Genomic DNA, 20,991 nt, shown 5'->3' with positions numbered 1-20,991 from the left:
GGCGATTGATTGACAGACGATTCGACCAATGAAGAGCGAGTGTTATTCACATGTCCAAATTCGAGTACCGAATGCTTAAATGCTCACGGGACGCTCTGCAGAAATGATAACTTTTACAGGATTAAATTACTATCATTATTTAATCCTATGAAAATAACAATTGGCTTATTGTAGCTATAATAAGCAACGAAATTTTTACATTGTATATCATCTAAAAATCTTGCAAAGATTGCATCAAATACACTTCCGTGACTTGTAGTGGTTTCTTCTGGCTTATTAATCATTTGTAATTGTAATTTGGATTGTAGAAACGATACTAAATTTTTAGCTCGATCAGAAGCAAAATTAACATTAAAATCTTCGGTTGAAATTAAAGGAATTGTATAATAAATAGAAACAACTTCAAAATTGTTCTAAATTAAAAATAATTTTATTCTTTGATCACCATTCAGACTACTTTTAAACATAAGTTTTGATGTCGGCGCAAAAGCAATAGATTAAATGACGCGTCGTTTCTAAATATTTCGCTTATCAGAAAAAACACTCAAACTTAAGAAACATTTTAGATTTTACTCTGTGATGAACAAATTAATTGTTTATTCATTGTTTTTGTTTTCTCGGTCGTCCCCAATCCCCGCGTTGCGGAGTCTGCGGGAATGAAGTTCGTTTAAAATCTGTAAACCATATCACAGTTAAAAACCCTACATGAAGCGAGATATTTTTAGTATAACTAATCACAAAAATGTTTTTGTTTTGAAAATAAATTTAAAGATTTAATACTGTTTTAAAATGTCAGTTGTAAATAAATGTTATCACCATAAACAATCCACAAGGTCAAGTTTAAATCTGAAGCGATAAAATTGGCGTATTATTACGACCAGGCTAGGATCTATATTTTACCCCCCCCCCCTGCAAAAATCACCGGGGACCCTAACCACACACTTTATTGGATCCTCCCCCCCCCCCCAAATAACTAACTTTTTAACGAGTGATTGTTTTAAAGTTAAAGTCAGTTTAGATTTTATTATTTTTTGTTTTCTCGGTCGTCCCCACCCCCGCGTTGCGGAGTCTACGGGGATGAAGTTCATTTAAAATATGTACATCTTATCACAGTTCAAAACCCTAAATGAAGCAATATACTTTTAGTATAACTAATCGCAAAAATGTTTTTGTTTTGAAAATAAATTTAAAGATTAAATGATGTTTTGAATATACACTCCTGTTGGTGAAAATTGCAACACCACGAAGGACTTAAGCGAGTGAGCTGAAAATTGCAGGAAATGTAAAGTAGGGTATGATATGCAAATGATCAGAATTGCAGACCGGTAGCGCATGCGTATGCTGAGCAGCGCCCTCTGAACGGCAGATCGAACCGAATATAAATAGACGGCTGTAGCGAGGCGTGTATGATTATCGGTAGTTATATGCTAGAGTAAACGTTAATTGAATTTTTACTATGCCTCTTCGACGAAAGAAAGCGAAACTTGAGCAAATTTCGGAGTTTGAACGGGGCAGAATCGTCGGCCTTTATGAAGCTGGATTGTCTTATCGTGCAGTAACGCTCGTGTGCAGCGTAACAGCAGCACAATCATGCGTGTTTAGAAGCAGTGGACAGACGAGGGTCGGAAAGCTTGGAAATCCGGGAGTAGACCCCGAAATGTGACGTCAGTTCGCGGTGACAGACACCTGGTGCACATGGCACTGACGGACTGCACAGCTTCTTCTAGACAATTGGCAGCACAGTGGTCAACAACTACAGGTGTTTCATTGTGTGCTTCATCAATTCGGAGACGTCTGCAGCAGCGCAAGGATTCCTTTATACAGGATTCCTTTCACGCAAAACCATCGCCGCCTGCGGCTACAATGGACCAATCTGCATTGGAGCTGGCGTGCTGATTGGCAGCAGGTCGTTTTTTCTGACGAATCCCGCTTGAATTTGTGGCACCATAATCGCTTAATTCGTGTCAGGCGCTATGCCGGTGAACGGCACATTCCGGAGTGCATTATCGAACACCACAGTGGACGAAAACCCGGAGTTATGGTCTGGGGTGCCATAGCATATCATGGACGATCACAATTGCTACGAATTGTGGGATATTTGAACAGGACCCGATACATAAACGAATTACAGCCCCAAACTATTCCTTTCCTGCAAGGATTGCCAGGAGCTGTATTACAGCAGGATAATGTTCGTCCACATGTCGCTAGGATTGTCAAATCCTACCTTGATTCGCAGCAGGTACAGCTTCTTCCTTGGCCTGCATATTTCACCGGATATGTTACCGATTGAACATATGTGGAATTTCGTTGGGCGGCGTCTCGCTCGTGATCCTCGTCCTGTTGCTTCAACAGACGAGCTTTGGTAGCGCATACAAACAATATGGAATACTCTTCCGCAGGCAGATATTCAAACTTTGTTTTACTCCATGCCGAGTCGTGTAGCAGCTTTAATTGCGGCACGTGGTGGCCACACAAAATACTAATTTCTATCTCTTTTTATTGTTTGTTTGGTTTGAAAATGTAATCATTTAATTGTACCATTACCACTCAACTGTGTATTAAATATCATTCAACTATGATGCTTCCTTCATGGTGTTGCAATTTTCACAAACAGGAGTGTATTTTGTTTACAATGCTATTGGTATTATATTGTATTGTTAAACTCGCCTTTCGTTAGGAGATTACGTTATGTTGCCACGATCATCCATCTTCTGTTAGTTTCATTACTTTTTCTACTACCACTTAACGCTTAAAGCTGACCCAAAGCGTAAAGAAACAGAATTTCCAGGAGCATGCGCACTTCTGTCGTATGCGCGAACGAAGGGATGCCAGACGAGAGTTGTGCCGTTACGCGTTATGTCACAAATCACTTTACCCTCCCATAAGAAATCATCACTTAAAAAAAAAAGCGAGCAGTGAAGCGATTTTTTTTCTGCAATTTAAAATGTTTCGCCAAAAAAACAATACTATAGTGAAAACGTTATAAAGAACAATCACGATTGAATAATACGACAAATCAAAGTATTTACTTAGATTTGGATAAGTAACTCTCTTCAACTATAAGAACAAAAACAAACGTTGAAGAAATAAGAAAAACAAAACCCAATAGAACAATCCTACAAAATCAAATTTTCACCTGAATGTCGGGGAAAAAAAAAAAAAAAAAAAAAAAAAAAAAAAACACGCATTCAAAAATCAGTTCACGCCTTTGAGTCTGAGTGGGGTCTGAGCCTAACTCAGCCATCTATTAGGAATTCACAGAACTAAACAATTAATTAATTATTTAATTTGAAAACATTTCGGTCGATCTGATGAAAAAAAAAAAAAAAAACCTGTAGCCTTCCTCAATAAATGGAATATTTAATACAAAAAGAATTTTTCAATGCGAAGTAGTAGTTCCTGAGATTAACGCGTTCAAAGAAACAAACAAACTCTTCAGCTTTATATTATTAGTATAGATTATGTATAAGTATTAAATATTTCTCTCTCATATACATCTATTTCAGAGCAATACTAACGCGACCAAATTGTTATTTTCTGTTTATTACTACATCGCATGTAGAATCTTGTTCCGCATTAAGATATAACAAAGTAATTATGTTTAAAAAAAAACAAAAACCCTTTATACTCAGTTATTAACAATGTTTTAAGAGCGCGAGTCCCATTCTTTGTGTACAGTAAACACATTTTTTTACGCTCTCCCGAAAAGTAGTGAAAATATGACTTACGTTAGTTAGGATTTGAGGCACAAATATTTTTTTGGAACACGTCAAATTTGAAGGCCAATCTCTTTGATAAAAGACAATTTGCCCCCGTCATACCATGACGGGTTTTTTTCTAGTTGAAAAATATTTGCACCTAATACTGAAAATGCCGTTATTTTGCTTTATAAAAGACCAGTTTTTCACAATTGCAAAACAGCGCGAAATTCTGGTTTTTAAAATACTGAAATACCGATATTGCAACCACTAACAGCGATGGAATCACTCTGAGAGGAATTAACATACTACGCTACTGAAGTATCTACATTTTCAATGAAAGATATATAAGATGCAGCATAAAAATGTTATTTGCTTCTTATTCACCTTTTCAACAATCTCCTTCCATTGTTTCTACGATAGCTGTCATAAAATATTTGACTCATAGTCAGTACTGTTTGAAATTTCCCCAATTTTATTTCATCAAATAAAAATCATCCAGGATTTTCTTTTGTTCCAGCAATAAAATGTGTGCAATTTGAAGCAATTTAGCTTCGAGCAATCCTTTTAAACTTTTCTTATGAACTCGTAAAATTTTATCGACGAGTTGTTTTCTGTGTGTCCAAAGTTTGATATCATTGTCTTCCAAAGATTTGAAGATTGGTTTCCTTAGCGTTTCATGCATCTTTCAATACACATTTCAAATTGAGAGATTGTAGCATGAAGTGATGTAGAAGACATTTAATTCGTTTTGCAAACCGTTATTTTTGGTGATAAAATGAAACTCCGTGGAACTGAAAACTATTTCAAAACCATACGTACGTATTATGTAAAAATTTTATTACGATAAAATTTTTAATTGACAAAAATAACTCAGTTGATTACTATAATCAATTAATGCGATTTAAATCAATAAAAAACGCCAAACATTTTACTGCCGTGGGCAGGTAAACGGCAGTATTTGCAGAAATGAGTTTCAGAGCTATTTGAAAAAACGCGATTCGGATTCAATGCGAATAATAGGAAAATGTTCGAATTGACTGTTTTTTTTTTACGAGCTTTTTTCTAATGAAAACCAAAGAAGCAAGCTTATGCAATAAAGGTAAAGTACAATAGATGACAAAAATTGACGAAAACTGAAAACTTTGCAGTTACTGCCCACGGCAGTAATTGCATAAAATACTTTCTATCTTATTTTTAAACGTATTTTTTATCACTTGAATGAATAAAATGGTGAATGAGTGAGTAAATAAGTAAATTAATAAATGAGATTAATGTGTTAGTGGTTTAATAAATGAAGTTAATACGTAAGTGATTTAATAAATGAGGGAATAATTAAACGATATAAGCTATTTCACTTTGTCCCATTCACTTGCCCCACAAGCACTTGACAAATTTTAATAAATATTTAAAACCAAAACATGCCTAATATTAAAGAAATAAATACTACGCTGGACATCACTACATCTCAATTAATATTTAAAGCGTTAATTACAAAGACTTTTTGTTACATTCTAAACAGGTATATGATCTCAGAATTTGTATCTACTTCAATGATACATGGGAAACCAATGTTTTGGAGACTGGAGAGAAGAATATTTTCGCATACTAGGGAAAAATCGAGAATCATTGCAGTAAAGCACACCTTACGTCGCCCCCTCATTTCGTGCCCCTCCCCTCCCCCCGTATTGTTCATTTTACTGTACCAATTCTGGTTTAAAAAAAATATGTTATATATTGTACAGGAGAAATATAGAAACATATTTTTTCTGTTCCATTTTTTTAACATGAGTATAATGCTTGTTTGCAACAAAAGGTCTTTTTTCTCCAATCATATATTTACACTTAGTCATTTCGGGGGGGGGGGGGCTAGACCCCCCTAGACTCCCCCGTTGGCTACGCCACTGTGTGCGGGACTAGACAGAGAGGACATTTACTCCAGTCCTCTCCTGATGTACGATTTTTTGAGGACTCTTGGTCTTGGGCTCATGGACCTGGTCTAGCCTGCGTCGCTAGACAGGAGAAATAAGTCATCGTCATCATAATGTAAAAGTGCCCTAAACAAGGTAAAGAAAAATCTTGCTGCAGATGTTGTAAAAGTCACTAATTTATATCTTTCTTGATTTTAAATAATATGCAAACAAAAAGGTATCTTAATAGCCGATTTTTGTCAAATTTCATTCACAAAATTCCGCTAAATTTATGCTCTCCATTGATGTTGAAATAAAGCATCACTAGACGTGATGAGTCATAGCCACTGCTTTGCCGCATCCAGCAAAATAACAACAAATGAATCAGAGTTCAGTGGCCTATTCACCCTTCTGTTTTTGAACATACATTCAAGTATGAAATTGTTTTGAAAAGAGAAATCATGCGAAAATTTGTTGTCCCTCAATGGAATCTTAAATATGGTGTTATTTGGCAAATAGCTCGGTTTTTTAACTAGTATCTTTTTGACCGTGAAATAAACAAAGAGTACAATGACTTTTGACAAGGATTTGGCAATGATTTCGATATGCATAAACAGGTTCAGAACAAGTCGAGTTGTCTTGCTTGTGGACTGTCTCGGATAAAGTTGGACTGAAAATTTTCACAGAAATTCAAATAGAATTTAATCGCTTGAGTTCTAAAGTCTTATTCTTATTAGACGAACGTTTTGTTTGAGCCTCGGTAAAAAGGTTGAGAGTTTTACTGCAATCATGTATGGAACAATGCATGGCAAAAATTATTTTCGTCTTTCTATCAGTCACACACACGTATTTTAAGAATTCACGTGTGATTATAAATCTTATTTTCTTGAGAAAAGAATTAATTTGTGCTTCATGCGTTAAGAGTCGTTTATGAATGATTTTTCATTTTGAGGGAGGTAGGAGTAGTGACATTGCGGCAAGAATGGTAACAAAAAGTGTGACATATATGCATGATTAATATAATGCTTATTTTTCTCAATGTATGGAAATATTTAAAGAGTGCACTCATTAATAAAAGTAATTAAGTGCTTGTTTAAGTGAAACCACTTGATTTTATTAGTGATAAGCTACAAGTGTAGTTGTAATGGGCTACAAGTGTATTAATACTGGTCCAGGTGGTTTATTACTGGTTCCGATTATCAAATAATAAATTTAAACAAGTAGAAAGTCTAACCAAAGAGCAAAGCAAAAAGCAAAGCATCAAACTCAAAATTAGTTCGTGTTCTGGTAATAGACAACATGCCCATTAGGGTGTCCAAAAAAGAAAACGAAAGTCAATTTTTCAAGTCGCACACCCTTTTATATTTTTCGTTTTAAATCAAAACAATTGTTAAAAAAAAACTTTCATATAATTTGAACAAAGGCAACCCGTGCCAACTTGCGCCTAAAAGTAAACCAGCCATGTGTACTAGGCCGAATAAAAAAAAAATGGCAGTTCGAAATTTCATGTCGACAAAACGTTGCCCCTATAGCGTCACATGTACCACAAAAATATTTATCCAAATTAAAAAATAATTGAGATTTTTCATATTTTTAAAATTCAGAGGTTCTATGTAACTGGCAAAATCATTGAAGTTTAAAAGAAAAATATTTTGCAGAGCTTAAAGTGGTGGTAAAAAAATTGCATCACCCACGCCGCAAAGGAGAGGAATATCATCCCGACTGCATTCAACACACAGTCAAGCATCCCGTATCCCAGATGATTTGGGGATGTATTTCTGATCAAGGAGTTGGTGGGCTTCACTTTGTGCAAGGAACAATAAACGCTCAGGTGTATATTGGCATTTTGGAGAAGAAATTGCTTCCTATTATCCGGGATCACTTTACTTCAGTTCCGAACGTCATTTTCCGGGATGATTCTGCCCCGTGCCATAGGGCAAAACTGGTAAGTAACAATTTAAAAACCTTTATCCTGCCATTAGACTTAAACTGACATGGGGTAAAGTAATTTTTTTTTCTCTAAACTCACACGCAGCTTCAGAAATGGAAAAATGAGTATGGGGTCAGCAGTTTGCCTTGGAAAGGAAACAGCCCCGATCCACGTAAACGATTATCGGATTCTTGCTGTTAAATGTTTATTTTATAACTTTCGCAGAATTTCACATACATTCATCGTTAATCTGGCGACCAAAACTTTTCACATAATCCCATTGTTGTGAAAATGCGAGGGGGATGCAATTTTTGTACCAGCACTGTACACTATATGAATTGAATCATTTTTTGTGTTTTTACAGTTGAATGCAAACATAAAGAACTCATACATTTTTATTCTAAAGAAAATGTTTTAGTATACTGTAATGGTATTACGATAGTATGTAATTTAAAAACTATTCTATTGCATGATTGAAACACGTTGCTTTTGGTATCATAAGCCTATTCAGTCAAAATGAAGGAAACATGTGGATATTTGTAAGTTTTTGTAGATAAATGTTTTGTACAACACATATCATGGGACAAGTATTTCTCGCCAAAAAACTGAATTAATTAAATTTTATGAACTGCCTGGTGTACACAATGCTGTTTTTTTCTCTGCAAATGGGAAAACAACGACAAAAGGAATTTAAAGAAAAGAAAAAGACTTGACCTGTTGTTCAACAGGTTTTTATGTTAAATTAGGCCTTTAAAAACTTTGTTGAGACTTTGTAACACTGGTGCTGAATTTGAACACTTAAAACCAGAATTTCTATATTTTTTCTATATTTTATTAGTGTAAAGATAAATAAGCGTATCTTTGTAGGACCCCTCCCCCCATTGTCTAAGTGAATAAATTATTATTGATTAATAATAAGCCACTTAAGAGGAATGTTCCTGATGCCAAATACAGAAAGAAATGAACAATAGCATCGATTTTGATCATCAGTTTTGCATTAATCATGCATATGTGTGAATATGCACATTTCTTTCAAACTTCAGTCTAGTGTTACAAAAAATCTGTGGGTGATGGAGAAAAACTGTTTGCATATTTGAACTCAGTGCATCATTTTATGCTAAGATCAGGTATTTTTCTCCGTGTAGCAAAAAAAAAAAAAAACTTTTCTGTAGACTAGTGTTATTGACTTAACTGTTTATATTTTTCTGCTTTATAACTTTTTTAAAAATTACTTCTCATTCTTAAAATAATATATAGAAAAAAATGGATTTTTTGGAAAAATTTCAAATTTTAGGTCTTTTGCGGGACGCCTAAATATACATATTTTTTATTTTGGTAAATATTTTTGTGCTACATGTGTGGCTATAGGGGCAACTTTTTATCAACATGAAAATTCGAACTTCCAAAAAAAATTTTTTTTCGATTCGGCCTAGTGCATAGTGCTGGTTTACACTTTCAGGAGCAAAACGGCACGGGTTGCTATTGCTCAAATTATATGAAACTTCTTCTACAATTGTTTTGACCCAAAAGGTAAAATATAAGAGGGTGTGCGACTTGAAAAATCGACTTTCGTGTGCTTTGGGACACCTTAATATCCATTAATGTGAGCTATTGCACAGTGCATCATCCTAAAATGAGCCACCATTTAAGTACTGTGACAAGCTTATTTTATATTTTATGAACATCACTAACGACGTTTATTTAAGAAACCAGCTAGACTTTTCGAAATTTCGCTACATGAAGAGTGAATTTTAACTCGTACAAATAATAGTTTTTTTTAAATTTATTAATAGATAGTGCAATTTTGATTTTGACAAATAATATTTCCTAGGCATTATTATGTCTAAAAATTCTGCTTATTGAAATGCTTTAAGAATGACTTCTTAAATTCGTGAAAAGAAAAATTGCGATGCGGGGATAGTTAGCCATTTTACAAAGGAACATTCAGCCCGTTTGTGTATTACTGGAAAAACCATATTTTACCTTACAAGGAGACGGCACGACCGTGGGGTCGGAGATTTGAATCTTTTTTTTTTTTTTTTTTTGTGGTGAAAGAGGACCTTTAGTACCTTACGTGGTTAAAGTAATACGAGGCAATACTCAGAAAATTATGAGGAAAATCGATTTAAATTCGCCATGGAGTCTCCTAGGCGCCTTATGAGTTCAAAATGTCAGTCTATTGACAAGCCGCCGCTAGCCTAGTTGGTTAAGGCGCGATCTTGTGGTCCAACGATAGCACGATCGAATCCCACTCTGGACCTTTTCTCTTCCTTTTTTTTTTACTATGACAACAATTAGTGGTAACGCTTTTCGCCCCATGTTACTTTCTGAAATTTATTTTTGCTAAAGATCACAAACTTTTTCATTCACTGAAAAACATTCTTGCTCGTTATTCTGTACGGTTTGTTTTGCTTAGTAAAGGTTTTTGACCTGAGGTTCCCTTACAGTTATATTAGACATCTGCGCATAAGATTGTGCGACCCTGTGAGAATAGGGAAGTTGCAACCTATTAAATGTTCATATTTTGGCTATTGGAGATTGTTAATTGACCCTCAAAACTAAAAAAATCACCATCGCCGAATTTTAAAACACCGTGGTTGATTTTTAATGAATTTTTAAAAATCCACGCGCAAAAGTGCGCGCTTCTGAAACGTCACGAGCCTACGTCACAGGGCGCGAATGGGCAGCCTAAGGCCCCTGCTCAAGGGCAGCCTTCCGCCGAAGATCCCTTGTTTTCGCTAGGAACATTTTGAGTAGGGCTCGACCGATGGCATTTTTTGGCCGATGGGCCGATGCCGATTGTTGGCCGATTGTTCAAAGATGGCCGATGGCCGATTGTTTTCCTCCAAATGGCCGATTGCCGATGGCCGATGGCCGATGTTGTTGGCCGATGGCAAAAAAAAAAAAAAAACTAACAGAAATAAATTGATAAGATTGTCAGGTTTAAAGAATCATTGATTCATTTCATTTTACTTTCTTTCGACGAATAAGGAATTGTAATCACAAAATATATATATCAGATTTAGACCTAAATTTATATTTTACGATCACCCAATTTAAACTTCACAAGTTTTTTCGGCACATCTGTACATGCATATGTACCTAAGAATATATAGATGACCGAAATTTCCATTTTGAACTCATCCTTAGTTAATTATCGCAAACTCACTTGTGATGTGATGTCTTCATCCGCGTAAACTTGCGTCACTCAAAAACGTTATAAAATAGTAAGTTGAAAACTCATACGTACGTAGTATGATCTAAAAGTTTGAGGCAAGCTGTATAAAACCTTACCCTGAATAGTTCACATTACCGAAGCATATCTATCTACAAAATTGTCACTTTGAACGACTATGCACTTCTGCCAACGTTCGTATAGCTTTTAGAAGCACTGGCAGCCTGTTTCGCAACTTCCTGTAAGGCTTTAACTTCATCGTGAGGAAGAAGGCGACTTTCATGCTGAGGATGCACGGTTTGGTTTGTCAATACTCTGATATGACAAACAAATTACCTAACGTTTCGTCGGACTTAGCTCCGTATGACTTTTACCTGTTCCCTGCAAAAAAGATTTGCATGGACGCCGCTTTCTTCCGTCAGGAGAAGATAAAGCTTCATCACAGAAGGTAGCGAAAAATGGCTTCCATGAGTGTTTCCAAAAGTTATATGAACGCTGGAAGAAGTATCATAGTCCCTCATGGCGACCTTTTGAAGGTGGATGTGCTTTGGTTATGTGAATTATTCTGGGTAAGGTTTTACACAGCTTGTCCCCCGAACTTTTGGATCGTAATACGTACAATCTGTATAGGGTGTAGTTATGTTTTTCCTTTTTTGACTGCTGTATGATGGAAGACAAAGAAAAAAAAAAGAATAAAATAAAGAAAGAAAGAAAAAAAAAAGGAAGAAAAACAAAGAGACTATTTAATAACCAATTGGTTTTTTAAATTGAACATATAACTAAGATTTTAGTAATATTGTCAAAATGTATGGATTTAGGTACATTAAACATAGTTAAAAAAACATTAAATTATGTTTTATCTTAAAAATGAAAATTAAGAATAAAACTATAATACCGTCAACAAATAACGCAATTAAAGTGGAAAAATTGCACGTAGACATTTTTTAGTCATCAAATTAAACAAAAAAGGGAACAGATAAATTTCAATATTAAATCATATTAGGAAAATGTTTATATTTATTTAAAATTTATGAATAGAAAAGTTTGCATTTTTCATAAAAGCTATAAGAATGACATAAATTTTGCTGAAAAAAGAAATAGCCATGAAAAGAGCAAGGTTCTTAAAACGCAACTACAATAAACAAACTCAATATTTACACCAAGTTAATAACTGAATACATATACTACTTGATCTGATGTTTGCACACGTAATATTGAATAATTTGATTGTTTAATCTTTTATGAAGCACTACGAACAAGTTCAAATTAAATTTTTCAATTTAACAATAATTTTCTGAAATTTAAAAAATTGCATAATAGAAAATCCTTTAAACTTTTCTATAACATATTATTAAAAATATGATGAAAACGAAAATAACTTATTCATTGATTTTATATAAATACATAAAAATAGTTACTTATAACAGAAAAAAAAATCGATCGCTATTCATGATGCAAAAAAGATTTCGCATTACGAAATATAGGTGAAACAAATATAAGAAATACGCAAAATGACATTTCATTACCAAAATAAATAATCGTTAAATATGCAAGAAATGCTTGACACGACGAGGGTGGGTTAAGGGGGTCACCCTTTGATTTTGGGGTAACTCACAACATTAAACTTTTTGGCCTCATTTTTTTAGTACAGAACCGCTACACCAACGCCTCGGAAGAGTTTCTGAATCTACTTCAGCACTTACGAAGAAAAAATTCAAAAGTCCCTTTGATTTCCGAATTATGTCAGTATTCAAAACGTCTTTAATCAATTTTGTTAGATTAATTCTCTAAATTTTTCCTAAACAAAAAATAAAGCTTGAAAAAAAAAAAAAACTCTAAATTTTATGAATGGTGTTACTTTTAAACAACTCAAAAGTATAACTACAGTTTAATTTCAGAAATTGAGGGGGTGGGAGGAGGGGCACGCAAGTGTTCTCGGAAATACAAAAAATAGTCGTAAAAAATAGAGTTCAAAGTAATCATAAAAATTGAGCAGAAAAACTCTTTTAAAACTTGCACCCGAGTTTGTTTTGACGCGCAGGCGCGATTTAAAATATAGCAAATATTGCAATTGCACGAGAGGCCCCATAAACGTAGGGGCCCGAGTTACAAAAATGCTTATGATAAATGTTTTACATTTTCTATGATAGAGAAATAGGGCCCCAAAATGTATTTCGACGGGCCCCAAACTTGTAGCTCCGCAGAAGCGATACAAAAAAGACTGCATTACTGTGATTCATATTACAAATATGGAAAAATTAAAAATTACCGTCGGTTCAACGAGAATCTAACAAAATGAAACAAAACCGGTTTCGCCATCTCATATTTGTTTCCATAGTCTCCAATTCGGCAATATATCACCAAATGATCGTCAGTCTGAGGCGCTGTATTAGTTTTGCCTTGAAATAAGTAATTAATAGCCACAAAAAATGAGTAAATAGGCTTTTTAGAACATCCGATTGAAAACAAGAAGGGAATTGCACACCTGGAACGTATGCACATCCCACACGCGAACATTTAGCCTTCTACAGCTTACCATTTTTGAGTTATGACTTATGAGAGATACTTACGTACATCCAATCGCAAGAAACAACGCAATAATTAACTTGTTTGGTACCTGAATGCAGTATTAAAAACTCTTTCAGGGGTGATTAAAATAAAAATTCATACTGAAATTTAAGTAAACAATTTTATGTGAAAACAATAACTCACTTTACTTTGTATTAAAAAGTAAAACAACAAAGGTCCTTTTTTTTCCAAAAACATCGGCCAATTCCATCGGCTTTTCGATGTTTTTTAAGGCCGATGGGCCGATGTTTCCTGCAAGTCAGCATCGGCCGCCGATGCCGATGCCGATGGCTAAATTGTTGAACCATCGGCGCCGATGCATCGGCCATCGGTCGAGTCCTAATTTTGAGCGCGCTGATATTTTTATTTTTTAGAAATTCAATAATCCTTTTGAACACACTATGGAGACGGTATTCGTTAAAGCACAATCTAAATAATTTTCCTCAAGTAAAATCAATGATGATATTCGAATATTTCCGAGAGGATGAGAGGTTTAATGTTCCAGAAACGCGAAGAGTTAAATGCGAGGAGATAAGCCTTTTACGTTTCGTCTTCGAAGTCGAATGCGTGACCTTCGGCTTCTCCCCTATCGGAAGAGGGCATGACGTCACTTCCTATGCCATTTGACGTCACAAGAGCTTGAACTTTAAAAATTAATTTAAAAAAAAACTACTTATCGTATCGCAAAATTTTTTTCACCTATGATGTTCATACATGTTACTCTATCATATAAAAATAAAATTGAAAAAATCGAAAACTTCCCTATTTCGTGGTGAACGTGAACCTACTTGTCTATTCCATTAAACGCAAAGTTATCGTACAATCAAAGTTAAAAAGGTTGGCTGAAGAAGTTGCTGGCTCTTCTGGAATGGAAGAGGATATTCCCGAAGAATCCATGCACGATGTTGAAATAAAATCGCTATTGAAGGACGTAGTATTTTATGATCAACATCTGCTGACAGAAAATAGTTTACTTGCATCGACAACTTCGGAAGAAATATCTCACGACGCTATGTTACTGGCTGAAGAGCTTTTTAATTATACATTGGAACTTTTGACTGAAAAAATGTTCGTGGTAGAAGAGGAACAGTGGCGGATCACCGAATAGGCGCATGAGGCGCTAGCTGGGGCCTCCAGCAAAGCAAGGGGCCTCGGAGCCACGTCACTTCCTCAAAGATAGAAAGTCAAAATTTTGAGTGGAAAATGCTCAAAACTCCTGGAAATTGACAGTTACTCATGGATTTTAGGCGCGGGTTGATTGCTCCCTATAGGGCCCCCTGCGTCTAAAGGGGCCCCAGGCTTCAGCTGTCTTCGTTTGAATTTTTTTGGGGGAAAAAACTCTCTTTTGAGAATTTGCCATGGAAAGTCATAATTTTGAGTGAAAAATGCTCAAAACTCATGGAATTGACAGTTAGTCATGGATTTTAGGCGCGGGCTGATTGCTCACAATATAAGACCCCCTGCTTCTAAAGGGGCCCCAGACTTCAACTGCCTTCGTTTGAATTTTTCTGGGACAAAAACTTTCTTTTGAGAATTTGCCATGGAAAGTCAAAATTTTGAGTGGAAAATGCTCAAAAGTCCTGTAAATTGACAGTTTGTCATGGATTTTAGGCGCGGGCTGGTTGCTCCCAATAGGGCCCCCTGCGTCTAAAGGGCCCAAAGGCTTCAGTTGTCTTCGTTTGGATTTTTCTGGAAGAAAAAACTTTTCTTTTTTTTTGTGGATATGCCTTGGAAAATTATAATTTTGAGTGGAAAATGCTCAAAACTCCTGGAGATTGACAGTTAATCATGGATTTTAGGTGCGGGCTGATTGCTCCCAATAATTCCCCCTCAGATTTCCTATCATTGAAAAGGTCGCTTTCCATTAATTCGTCCAGGGGACTTTTATAAGATTTAACTCTTGAATATCATCGTGTGTCACTCAGAGATTGTCAAGTAATGAGCATCAAGATATATTTGTAGACGTGAAAGTATTTTTTGATATAGGATGTTTTTCAAAAAGAGCATAGCTTTACAAAGAGTTTCTAAGAAAGCATATAATACATCGAGTTACTAAAATGTGTTTCTAGTACAAGGAGTCAATGAATACTTACTAGCTAAACATTAAAATATAACATGAGCATTAAAACTTATGTAAAATGACATGGAGTTTACGCATAAAAATTGCGCAGTCTCAACACTGTACCGGCATCTCATACAAGATGCCCGATCATAACATAGACTACGCATTTTTGACAAATTTAACCCATATGAAGAGACTACTTCTTTAGTTAAGGAAAATAATTATTCTAAATCAGTTTTTTCTGTTCTGAAAATGCAGGCAAATGATTTTATAAGTTATCTTAAATGAATTGACCATTTTTTATTATTATGAGTGAAAATTTTGGGAGTGCAACCGCCCCTCTCACCCCCCTCCCTATTTGCCGCCCCTGGCCTCAGACGATTTGTAATTAGACTACGAAAATTTTGCTCTCTAAATAAATAATAAAAACAGCCATCGCCATGGTAATCTGAAAAATCAGAGCAACATCAACTTTGTTCAAGTAAATAATCAATAAGCAATTCGTGATTGCTCAAATATATATATATATATATATATATATATATATATATATATATATATATATATATATATATATATATATATATATATATATATATATATTAATTTGAATTTTTGGCATCTTGAATTCAAATTATGTTTTTCGCAATCACGAGCGTGTATGTTTGTGTAGGCGCATGTGTGTGGGTGCGTATGTGTGTGTATGTATGCATGTGTGTGCGTGTTGTGTCTGCAGTGCTGTGTGTGTAAGCGTTCCTGTGTGTGTATGTAGACATATGTGTTTGTGTCTGTGTGCAGGCATGAGTGTGTGCATGTGTGTAGGAGAGTGTGTTTGTGTCTGTGCGCAGGCATGAGTGTGTAGGCGTGTGTGTGTATGCGTGTGTGTGTAGGACATGGACGCAACCTGGAGATGGTTTTCGCAAGAGGAGCAGCATCGTGAGGCCGGTCGACGCGACGCTGGTGCTGGCAGAGGGTGCTGGCGGGAAAATAAAATCAGCGTAACGCCAAAAACAGTCAAATGAGAACAATAAGCAATCGTGATTGCTCAAAAAAAAAAAAAAAAAAAACCCCTCAAATGAATGAAATTACTCTAGAAATATTTAAAAGAGCGTAATTCGGAGAAGATAGCCATACTTTATTTACATTAACTAAATCAAATTTACTTTTAGCATCTCACTCGAACAAAATATTTTGTGAGAATTTTCTTTCAAAACAACCCTTAAAAACTTCATTTCGCTTATTACTTCAGCGCAACAGTTTACTCTTTTGTGTATCTACTTGACTCACGTTGAGTATAGTTAATAAATTTCGAGAAGAAATTTAAGAGATTATTGTTGCGAATACATTATCTCTACAAAGGTTTGAAATCATTATTTAATAGGAAAATAGTGCTTGCATCCGATGAAATTTTAATTTGGTACGTAACACTCGTAACGAAAAATGTAAAATAACAAATATAACAAAAATCAAAATGTAAAATGTGTCTAAACTATAACCGTCTATGATTAAAGTGAAAAACAACGTAAATAAAGCACAAATATTGGAGAAGATACAGCATATAGCTATTTCAAGGCTACAATGGAGCCTCTTCATCAGTGCAGAAAGCTCACCAATACAACCAAAAGTTGCGAGAGATTTGACAAGAACCAAGAGGACACCGGCATTTATACCAAAGAGAGCCAACCAATAAGAATACAGGAACAAGACATCAAACAACCAATCAGCGAACAGCATATACACTCCGGGCTCAAAGCAAGGGGAGAGACAACCAATCAGAAGCCAGGAGGCAAAAAGAGTGCGAGACAGCGAAGAAACAGGAAAGGCAATTAATTACAGAAATTGCTTCCAAATATCATGAAAAAATTGAGTGCTGGAAAAATCATTGACAAGATAATAAGATTTTTTCCAAATATAGTAAGATTCCCAGAAATCGAGGTTATAAACCGAAGAACATTTACGAATAATCTTTGCGGATGAAAAATCAAAACAGTGACCAGAAGTCCAACAATGCAGAGCGATGGAAGAACGAGCAAGTTCTTTATGTTTAACATAGTTTTCGTGCTCTTTCAGACGGTGCTTGAGATCACGTTTAGTCTGTCCAACGTAACCAAGTCCACACTTGCAGGAGATGCTATAAATACCCCAGTTGCTATGGCAATCAATGGGGTCCTTTAAGTTTGTAAATTTTATCTTATTAACTGGAGGAAAAGCTGTATCGAAACCAAATTTCTTCAAAATCTTTGCAACTTGATGACTAACTTTTGGATAATAAGGCAAAACAATAGTATACGAAGCATTAGAAGCAGAAACCTTTTCAGAATGAGAGGGCTTAATTAACTTATTATAAATTGAATCAATGATGCTAGGAGAATAACCACGATCGAAAGCCACTGCTTTAAGATAAGAAAGCTCAGCATTTAAAGAATTGGAGGAAGAACAAATGTTCAAAGCACGAAGCATAAAAGCCTTGAATGAGGCCAACTTTTGGTTTGGAGGATGAGAAGACCATTTGTGAGGAGGTAGTGTAACAGCAAAAGACTTACGAAACACCGAAGTCATAAATTCATCATTACTTTTAGTAATAAAGACGTCCAAAAATGGAAGAGAATTATCAGTTTCCATTTCAATAGTGAATTGGATGCAAGGATCGATAGAATTTAGAGTAGAAAGTAAAAGTTCATTATCAACCTGGTTTTGGCCAAGCAAAACAAAGCAATCGTCAACGTAACGAACATAGAACGGAAACGTTATGGTTTCAAAAAAGTTTAGTCTCAAAATAGTGCATATAAATGTGACTTAGAAGAGGACTCAAAGGATTACCCAGTGCTAAACCTTCAGACATGCGAAAGTAAGTACCATTGAACACAAAAGTATTCTACTCAAGACAAACACTAGTAAGTGAAACAAGTTCTTCAATCTCAAAACTAGAACAATGATGCTCTTGGAGTCTCAATTTATATGCTGTATCTTCTCCAATATTTGTGCTTTATTTACGTTGTTTTTCACTTTAATCATATTGTAGCACAAAGCTTATATGATAATTTTTCATATAATCGTCTAGCCTATTAAGTTATCCTTTAAGTATGGATTTCATTATACTGTACAATTTTCAAGAAAGAAACAAAAGCAAATCTCTCACGAAGGTTTTCATCAGATTTTAAATATCCCGTAAAGTTTGTCTACTGATGTATTTTTGAAACTATACAGTTTCGAAAATTGGGGAGGGGGGGGGTGTAGGAGGAATTGATCTCTATCTATTGTTTTGAAAAAAAAATCGATTAAACGCAGTCCCTGAGCTCCATCCATTACCCTAACGTGAATAAATATAACCTATAATCGTGTTTTTATGACTTCAATTTCAACAACTTTCCGCTGAGACCCCTGCACCCAGGACCGGATCTATAAATTTCGGACCCCCTACAACAAAATTTGTAGGGCCTCAGAGGCCAGCAGTGTATATTTGTAACGTTAATAAGTCTTAGAGTGCTAGATTTTTTTTCAGTTTTTTCTTCAATTTCTTGGGCCGTAAAAAGACCAGGTGCACCCCCGCACTACGGGGTCTGCGGTGTGCCCCCTAACATCATCAAAGAAAGTCTAAAACTGCGTTTTATAAACTACGAGTTTAAAATTTTCCCCGGAGGGAGAACCCCCGGACCCCCCTCTCTCCTTATTTTTTCTATCCCAATTAAAGGTTCTTTCTCCTCTCTCTTTTTTTCTGGCCAAATGAAAAAACCTCCCGCCCCTAAGATTTTTTTTCTCTCTGGTTGCGCCTCTGAATGATGCGCATTGAAAAACAGGGGAAAGCTGGGATTTTGCTAGATGGTCTGAAATCCGGGTTCGGATCTCACACCCTGCACTACCTAAATTACCAAAAAACAAAGACAAAATTTTTCGCAGTAAACTTTTTTGTCAGAAATATCGTTGTTTTTCCTTTTTAAATAAGAGTAATACCCCCCCCCCCCCCAAAGCTTGTTGATTCAAAAAAATATGATTTTTTGCATTGTAAATATAGGAAACCATATCACTTTCGTTGTGTCAATTAAAGGGGGCCTCCGGATAGATTGCGCCAGGGGCCCCAAAATCACATGATCCGCCACTGAAGAGGAATTAATTCACGCTCATGAGGAATCAAAGAATTGCAGTTCGATGTACCCCAACTTGATTCTTTTCCAGACGAATATGAACCGAAATCGAAAAAAAGTAAAAGTGAAATGATTTCCATCTCCCACTAAGTCAAAGTAGTCAACATTGCTAAAGCGCATCCCACATGGTCTTTGAAACACTGCAAAAAATGGATGTAGGCGCTTGAAGAAAAAAGAATATTTCTCACAATGGGAGAAGGATATTAGAAGTGGTGGAACAAAAATCGACAAATTTGAAGCGATAGATTCGTGGACTTAAACCGTTTCGTGGAAGCAAGACAGCAATATCAGCAAGTTACGACAAGAAATTTACAGCAGTGGGCGTTGGCTGCTGTGCTTCACTATTTACAGATTTTAATTTCAAAGCGTGTGATCGATGGGTCACAGCACTCAAACACAAACACAGAATTTCTCAACGGAAAATCACGAAACCGGTTTCTAAAAAAAAAGCAGCATCAATGGAGGAAACCCTGGCGTCTGCGAAGACCTTTCGTCCCCCCCCCCCCCCCGCGACAGACGTGCCGCCTGATACCTCAGTACCATGAGGATTATGTTATAAACATTGACCAAACAGGTAAACACAAATTTTCTGTATACAAAATATTTTCCCGATGCAAAATGTATAAATTTGAAATGAATTACATAAAAAGTTTCATACATTTATCAATGAATTATATAAAAAGTAGACTGTATGCGCGTGTGTTGTGTGTGTGTGTGTGTGTATGTCCGTATGCTGAGCGTGCTCGTATTGTTGAATGCTTGTGCATGTAGGTGTGTAGGCATGTGCATGTGTAGGCCATGTGTAGGCGCGTGTATGTGCGTGTCGGCATGTGTATGTGTGTGTGGTGTGTGTGCGTGTGTGTAGGGGAGTGTTTGTGTACGCGTACGCGAAAGCATGTGTGTGTATGTGCTACATACATATTTAAATATATTTTTCAATATTAAAAACACTTTCTTTTTCAGGATGCCAATATCAATCTGTTTTCAACAGGACACTCACTCAAAAAGGAAATAAAACAGTTTTCGTCAAAAAGTCTGATTTGAATAAAGTGACTCATTCATACACCGAACAATATTCTATAACATTATCCGGAAAATCGTTCCCTCATGTGTTCATACGTTTGCAACAGGCAACCGGTCATTTCGGACCTCGTATTCGGCAATTGGTAGATGGCTATGCCAATACATTTACAAACGTAATTGCTACATCATCGCAGTCTGAAAAACTAACAACAGCCTTACACGCGGATTTTCTCCAGAAATGTTTGAAAACTTACGTCAAGGAGAATACATTTTTACTCCTCATTGACTCTTGGGGGGGGGGGGGGGTCAGATGAATCCGGAGATGTTATGATGAAATCTTCCTAGATGACGAAAATATACCAACTTGTTGTATAACAGCAATTCCTCCAAAATGCACTCCTTTGGTGCAACCTTGTGATGTTTACTTCTACAGACAAGTTAAAAATTTCATAAAGCGCTTGCAAAATTGCAGCAAGTTGTTAG

The sequence above is a fragment of the Uloborus diversus genome, chromosome 3, assembly GCF_026930045.1.
Source record: "Uloborus diversus isolate 005 chromosome 3, Udiv.v.3.1, whole genome shotgun sequence".
Classification (NCBI taxonomy): Eukaryota; Metazoa; Arthropoda; class Arachnida; order Araneae; family Uloboridae; genus Uloborus; species Uloborus diversus.
This window is presented reverse-complemented; position numbering follows the sequence as displayed.